Raw genomic sequence first — 8,865 nt, 5'->3', positions numbered from 1 at the left:
CCAGCCATTGCATGGCTTCCTGATGGAGATGAGATTTGTGACGCCAAATGAATTTCTCCTTGAGGGACGATAAAGTTGTGAATAGAATTGAAAACCGGAGTAATGGGCTAGAAAAAGTGAATTTGTCCCCGGTCTCATTGCTGGAAATCAGACAGAGAGTGTGTCTGGGTAAGTGAAGAGATGAAATGCTTGTCAAGGGTAACAGACTTGCGCACGGATGTTTTCTGCCAATGACTAGCCATTACTCTCACCTCGGTAAAACACATACTTTATTCAACCTGGCATCCTTCAGGGACGTGCATACAGAGTAATCACGAAATGCTGCAAACAAATATGGGGCTGCCGTGCACGAGCCATGTCGACCAGTCCCCACTCCCACTCACACTCACTCCCCCCCCACACACACATAGCACAGACTGCACAATGTTCCTGCTGACCCCTGAGAGTGTTTAATCCTCTGGCTTTTAAGTTTTCTGCCTGTGCGTTTGGATGATGGAACCGAGCTGCAAGTTTCCTGGACGCTGTCCTGTGAGTAAAAGGTCTTGAGCTGTTTTTCGCTGATGCAATAAAGATGTTCTTTCACTAACTGCCATATGGAGGCATGCCAAAACCTTCTCTTGTCTTGGATTTGTAAAGCTGAATATGATTGCTTTGGATCGGTGGCACGGCTCCCAGGTCCATTTTTTAAGGACAATTAAACAAATGTTAACTGTTTTGTAATGTAGATTTACTTGGATAAAGATTTGTTCCTTTTAACAAAGGCTAGGAGTCTACAGCAACATGCTCACAATGACAAAGCTAACAAGCTGACGTTAGGCAGGTGTAATGTTTGCTACATTCACCATCTTGTTTTTAATGTCCTTAAGACATTTTCAAATTAGCACAAAGTAGCCTATAAGTGGCCGATGTAAATGTCATTCATTTTGCAGGTATTTCATTATTAACCAGTTTTGGACTCATTTAAATTTTGATGGCACTAGAGAAGACTCAGGCACGCAATGGATGTCTGTGTTAAATTGAATGGCAATCGATCCAATAATTGTTGAGACATCTGCCTCAAAACCATAAATGTCAAGATCATAGTGATGCTACAATAAAAGTCAGAGGATGGACAAAGTCATCAGATCAATCCTGTTGGGACCATACTATTTGTATCCATGGCAATCCATACAGCAGTTGTTGGTATTTCAGTCTGGATTAAAGATGATGGACAAACTGTCTGACAGTGCCATCCTTAGAAATGGACATATTCCCAACACAAATATTTGCTGCTACTACTAGCATATGATGTCTTATGCCACGCATTGTGTGACACAGTGATATAATAGCCCTGGAGTGTGTAATGAGATTAGTATAAGAAAGGGAATTACATGGCAAAAGAGATAACCATTTTTTGCTGTTTGCATTAGCATTCATATGGCTTCATCCCATCTAATACAGCAAAGCCAAGCAAAATTCTAATTATTTCATGTTTTGCAAGATCTAAAAAAAAATTATACTTTGGCTCCCTTCCAGCCCAAATGTATTCATTGGACCCGCTATGTATGCATGCGGCTTCTCACCACGAGAGTTGAAAATACTCATGTGGACTTGTCAAACGCTTGAAGAACGGTGCATAGAATATTCTGACGCTTGAACATTTTCTTTTTTTTTTGCCTCCTGACTGTACACTTCAAAGTGGACTGTGCCCACCCTGTCTCCCAAGTTCTGATTAGGCAGTTTGTCTCCTGCTTTGTCAGCCATCTTGTCAGTCAGCCCTACCGTCCTAATGACTCCTGTCAGTCACGGATGTTATACTGTCAAACCCAGTCAATGGCTGCACACACCCGTAACCCATGATTGGATAATAAGCTGTGTGTGGGTGTGCATCAAGACGTTAAGCCATTTTACAGTGCAAATGTCAGCAGAATGAAAAAGCAAACATGTTTCTAATTGCCACACTGTGTGCACGAACCCCCTGCTGAAGAGGGTTCTGTTAACCTTCCACTCAAAACCGTTAAAGTCTCTTTCAAGCGGAGAAGAATGATTTGGGCTGTGTAGATGTAGGAGAGGAGGGCTGACCAAAGGATGGCGAGATAGCAACAGCAGTAGCAGCAACACTATAGCGACCAGGGAAACGCTGCCCTCCTTAGCATGAGGGAGGAGAGGGAGAGGGGGAGGGGGAGAGAAGGAAGGTGAAGACATCTTCAGATGTGGCAGCTGTGATGAAAGGAGAGGCGAACGACTGAAGACAAGAGGTGGAGGAGAGAGAGAGGCAGCGGAGGAGGAGTGTGCATTATTCATCCCTGCTGACACATCGGAATCTCTGATTCATGTGAAGAAGGGCATCAGTCAAGTCACAACCTATCTCTTAGCCTTCACTCAATACGCACAACACACGAAACACAGACACACACAGAATTGCAAAATGACCTCTTGGTCGAAGAGAGGATCATTATGAGTCTGTTTAACCATAGGGACCCCCTTAACACAATATTGCAATAGTGGAGTCTATGTGAGGTCTAGTATTTTATATAGGCTAAATGTATACATGACTTTTTAATTGAGTTTGCCCAAAGCTAGGGAGGACATGACAACCAGTCAACATTAGACTAAGAGGTGGACAGACTTACAACTTCAATCATTTTTCAAATTACTTTCATCTATTTATTTTAGGGATGGAGCTGAACTGATGCAATATCGCAATCATGTCCGATATGGCTGCAATCTATCGGATATTGGACTGACAGCTTTTAGAAATCTTAATTAATTTAACTATGAAAGAAATGTAATTGTTAAGACCATAGCTATGTGATATAGCACACATTAATATTAGAATTAGCAATTCAAAAGTCGAGTTTAAATGTTCTGCATTCAAACAGTTCAAAGCTGTTAAGATAAACCTATTTGCATTTGTGTATATTTGTTGCTCCTTTAAATTATTGCTGTACTGCTTAAGCCTTCCTAGCCGTACACATAACATCACCACCAACAAAGAAATGTATAATAATTAGAATATCGGACGGTATAGGTATCGGCCGATTTCCGATTGGATTGGACTGAAAAATAGTGGATCGGTGCATCCCTAATTTATTTATTATTAGTAGTAGTTGTAGAATTATTATTAGTTGTAAATACTGTGCTCATGATCTTGCAATGAACGATAGATCATGTTTAGTTTGTTTTTTGTTGTTGAATTGAAAGATTATTCCTGATTCAGAGCAAAATTGTCTCCAGATGATATTTTTTAATCAAATTCAGTTGTTTACATTATCTCTATCAAACCAAATGTATTTCAATGGGAAGAAAATTGTGAAATTAAATGTTTTTTTTACCTACACAATAATGAGAAAAAGCTTAATGGACATTTGATGGTGCACACTTAATTTGTTTCGAGTTTGAATCATTAGATGTGATAATGAATTGTGGCACAATATGAATTCCATCCAGTGGAAAAAAGCAATGATGCAATAGTCTATGTGATTGTTGTTCAGGTTCACATATCAATCATACAAATTAGGACTGGCCCATAGGCTTGAGATCAATAACACAATATCATAAGAGTATTTATTTTCAAAGTCAATACACATTCTTATAAAGCTAATGTATGTAAGCTCTAACATAAAACAATCAGAGTGATGTTAAGGTCAATGAAATGTGTGCTCTGCATTATATCAGACAAAGCCCTTCACGTGTGTAACTTTAAACACCCCCTTTTAAACATTACAAAGAAAATATGCCCATTATTATACATTGGCCAACACATTTTTGTAAAACAACATAACAATATGATCATCTATCAAATTATGAATCCACTCAAAGTCCACAATAATGCTGATTTATTGCCCAACTACAAAGTAATATATCTAGAGATAATCCCTGGATAGACAAAGGTTAAATGAATAAACCGTCATCCCTCCAGTGTACATCCTGGTTTCTCCTGGTATTTTTCATAATATTGTCATAACGGTTTCAACCACATTGCCCAGCCCTAATGGGTTCATTCTGCCAGCTGTATGCTTTGTTTTAACAAGAAGAGAAGCGGAGCAGACAAAAGCTTGCTGTTCAGGAAGGCTTTGAAAAAGGTCAATTATTATCAATGCCAAGAGACAACAACAAACTTGGTGTCTGCTTGTAATGCAGGTGGCTAAGTTGCATGCCTTGATGTCTCTCCCTCCTTCTAGCTGACTGCATGGTACAACAAAGCAAATGGAGTGTGCACAGGGATTCTGGTAGAAAAATCCAGGAACAATACAACATATAACACGGGTGGGGAAAGCAGACAGTTGAGCTGAGTTAGGGTACATGCTGCTGCTGCTGCTGCCAGAACTCAACTCTGGGAATAAGACTTCAATGAGGCCTTTGACGTGAAACCAAAGCCGCTCCACTGGGAGTGCACGTCATCCGCTGATTTTTAAGTCTGGATGGATTTTACAGTGGCATACGCTTGGATGGAGCAGGAAAACCGTTGAGGCCTACGGTTGAACCCTGTGAAATGCTATTTAAGGGAGTACATGCATGTGCCATCGCTGATTTCATAAGCTTCTGCTCCCAACACGTCTACATGAATAATACCTGTGGGGACGAGCATCTCGTGGCTTATCAAGGAGCATATATTCATGTGATATGTGAGACAGACCGAGAATACGTGCTTGTAGAGTTAGCCTGCTTCCACATAACAATTAATCCCTGTCAAAATAGTGCAAGTGTCTACATCCCTGGCCTTTTTCTTGAAATGATGTGTCTTGTGTATATACTTCTGCTGGGCAGGAAGTGAAGCTGAAGATTTCTGCAGTCAGGCTAAAAGAAATCCGGGGGACCTACTAAAGAGAGGAATCCATGTGTGAAAAGGACTGATTAAAAATAATTAGAGAAGTGGAAATGGTCTGGAACAATAACCAGCAAACGCACAGCGCCCTGGGGGAAAATCTCCCATCTGTGTGCGAGGAGGAAGACCTCCCTCAGATTCACCATGCACAGCGCGATTTTCCAGTTTCCACAGGCCACACATCGGAAATACAGTTAACCTAAACAGGCAATAGCCCTCGGAAAATGTGTCATGAGGAATCGATGCATCATTAAATTACACTCTGCATTGTACGCGTGAGTGGACCATGTGTTAAAGGCCTACTTCACCGGTTTGAATGTGAAGGTGTATTGAATTCTGAGATCCTATGTAGTATAAATGTGCGAGAAAAATTGAAATCGGTTCATCCTAGCCTGAGAAAAGGCAGAAAGAGTGTTTTTTTAACCCTATATTTCTCTTTCTGTGATGTCACGAGAAAGAGAAATATAGGGTTAAAAAAAAAACGTACTTTGTAAATATTACTGTGATGTCACAGTAAAAGACATCACAGTAATATTTACAAAGTAAGTTTTTTTTAACCCTATATTTCTCTTTCTGTGATGTCACGAGAAAGAGAAATATAGGGTTAAAAAAACACTCTTTCTGCCTTTTCTCAGGCTAGGATGAACCGATTTAAATTTTTTTTGCACATTTATACTACATAGGATCTCAGAATTCAATACACCTTCACATTCAAACCGGTGAAGTAGGCCTTTAAATGCTAATCCTTCTGCATATAAATATATAAACATGGGAGGTCTATGGACTGCAAAACACTGCCTGTATGTACAGATGGGCCTGTTTTAAGTAATGCTTGAGAGTAGCAGATGCAGCAGCCACTCTATTGTCTAGAAAACAGTCTTGCTAGAAAACTCCTTCCGCCTTGCCACCTGGTGCCTTCCATACAAGGAAATCACCCTGATATCAGTATAATAGCACAGATGGAATTATAATATGTCTGTGATAGCCCCCTGAAAGTGTTGACAATGCATCATCATAATGGGCTTTTACTTTGCACCAATAAAATATCAGTATGAGGTTACAGGAATTTATCTGATCCCTTTTATTCTTGACACATATATTATATACATACAATATAGGATGCAGATGCTTTATTTATTTATTTTTTCTGGAGCCTTGGCATTTTACTCAATATTGTATTTTGTAAATATAGCCTAATATAACATCGCTGTATTGTATAGGCCTATACAACAATAGTTTATAGGGCTATATCTATATAACCTATACAGTGTATATATACTGTATATATATATATATAAACACACACACACACACACACACACACACACACACACACAATAGTCTACACATATTCTAAGTAAATATCTCTAACGTGAGACTCATCAGAACTGGACAGGAGCTTTAAGGGCGCCATCAGAAAAAGCCACTTAAAATGAGAGTGGATGATGAGGAACAAAGGCTCTGCCAGTCTGCCCCGGTCCCTCATGCTGCCCAGTCAACTGTAAGGAGGGGGGCTGGAGGGGAACGCGCACTCACAGCGCCGTTGCCAACCAGCCTGTTCTGCACAACCCCCGCGGTCCGATTTTCACCCAACCGTTTGAAACAAAGTCTCAAGTGATGCTGACATGACAAGAGAAAAAGGAAAAAAAGAGAAAAAAAAGCCTTCTGGCTCCCAAGATGGTCTTCACCCACAGAGGGATGAAATTAAATTAGTGCACAATAACGCCATTAGACAAGTAAAAAAAAGACCATCCTGGGTGGGGGTGCACGGCTAAAATAAATGTATGTATGGATGAAGGGTGCATGCTTACCTTGGTAGGAAGTGCTCCGTTTTCTTTACTGTCTGCTCGATTCATGTGGGTGGATATTTGCAGCTGGAAGCTTCCTCGGAAACAGCGAGGATACATGTAATCCAGTGGCAGCAGCGGAGCTCCACTCAAAGAGACAGGTCTGCCTTCGTGGGAGACGGACGGACGCATGCACGCATCGCCGGCGTGTCCTCACCTCGTCCTGGCTACCGACCGACCGACCGGCCACTTGGGAACACAGCAGCAGCAGCGGCGGGTCACGGCTGCTCCTCAGCCCTTTTGTCGGGAGAGCATTGCTGGTCGGGCGGCCTCAGATACTGCTGCTTGATGTCATTGATACTCCCTGCCTCCTTTCTGAATGCCCTCCTCCTTTCCTCCCTCTCCTCTCCTCACTCTCTCTCACTCACCGGAGCCCTCCCCCGCCCCCCTACACATGACGTGATGCAGGCAAGATCTCCAATAGCAACCGTATCCCCAGCATCACCCCTATTACCCCCATTACCAACCCAACCCCCCAACTTCCTCCAGCATCGCTGACTGCTGCAAAGAGGGGGGCCGCTGCTGCTGAGGTAGCTGTGTCCTGTGTATTGGTGGCTGAATTTTATTTTTTCCTCCACTGTGCTCCCCAGGGCTTACAGTGACGATAAGCACCTTGAAACCTAGTAAATTCCCATAATATATCGTCTAATTATAGCTGTTGGCAGGAATACAGAATCAGAGAGCCCCATTACAGCTCCTACAGAGCAGAACCACTTCACTTAATTATGTAGCTGGACACTTTAACATATTGTAGTGTAAACAAAATTCACTGTGGGGCAGTATGGGACTATATCAATAACACCAGGTGAATAATACAGTTATACATGAGGGGGAAGCCGTATGTACATATTGTGGAAAACTACAATTAAAAAAAAAAAAAATCTATATAGCTATACTCTAAAACCAATGAAGTCTAATGCAACCGCTCTGCAATCAACGTTATTCAATTGGAGGTTTTTTATTGTCAAACTTTGGCGTCATTTGTGGGTGCAGTTTTGTGGGCCTGCACCTTGTGCCTCCGATTCCAATCAAATCCTCCCTATTTAAATCAATGAGGATTGACTGAGTGTGTCACCCCGAATGCACTTTTATTTAACACATTTTTCCCCACCCTCACTTAATGTGGACCGGCCATATTTTTTGAGTTTGCCCTTTAATTTTGAAAGTGATGGCAAGACATCTAAGAAAATGTGTATGAAATGAAATGACAATATCTGACCTTTGCCCTACGATACGAACAATGAGCCAAATTCTGTGGGGGAATGGATGTTATAGGCTATGTGTGCAGATGTAACCCATCCATCACGTACATGTTTGTCAATGAATGATCTTGTTCATGTACAATCATACAAATGACCGTGTCAAATGCCTAATTTTACTTTAAAATATAAATGAAATTCAATTTAGCCCTCTGCATTTCATACCAAAAAAGACTTAAATAGGTCGCACAACACGACCAAAACAACCGCCACAAGGACACAGATTGTGGGAGGTGTTGGAGGTTGGCACGACACTTCAGGAGCCTGTGGAGGTGATGGTTTATTGGAGAGCCTCTTTTCGAACCCTCTTGCAGCCTTCTCTCTCTCTCTCTCTCTCTCTCTCTCTCTCTCTCTCTCTCTCATACATTACAAATTATGCCTATTCAGCCCCGCCTAATAGCTCGGTAAAAGGCATTCCCGGGCAACTCATTCCCTCTTTTCTCGCACTGTGACACAAAGACTGCTTGACAGACTGTGAGTATGAGACAGGGAAATTAACCCAAGGCCACCACTTCTGAAGGTAATTAGAAGCTACAGCATTTCAGTCTTTCACATGGTGGTGTTGAAGGGACAAAGGCTTACCCCTCCCATTGATTTTCTGTGCTGCTAGTGACATCTAGTGGCACCTTAGCATTATGTGATCCTGCCTTGCCTAGAGATGGGAAACATTAATGCAAATAGTTCATTAATTCAGGATCAGGTAAGTCAAGTAATTATCCAGATTGTCTGTTCTGTTGGCAGAAAAAAAAAACTTCCAAAAAAAGATGTTAACTTTACAGCTCAGAAAATAAGGACTTAAGCCTCCAGATCCAGCTCTGTCTGCAAGCAGCAAAATACACAATATATTTTTCTCCTAAAATCAACATTACAAGTGCATCTTAAAATGATTGAACTTCAGGCAAAAAGTCCATTCAAAAAGTGGAACTTTCATCTAGATTCATTATACATTACC

This window comes from Ammodytes marinus (assembly GCF_949987685.1).
Source record: "Ammodytes marinus genome assembly, chromosome: 9".
NCBI classification, from domain to species: Eukaryota; Metazoa; Chordata; class Actinopteri; order Uranoscopiformes; family Ammodytidae; genus Ammodytes; species Ammodytes marinus.
This window is presented reverse-complemented; position numbering follows the sequence as displayed.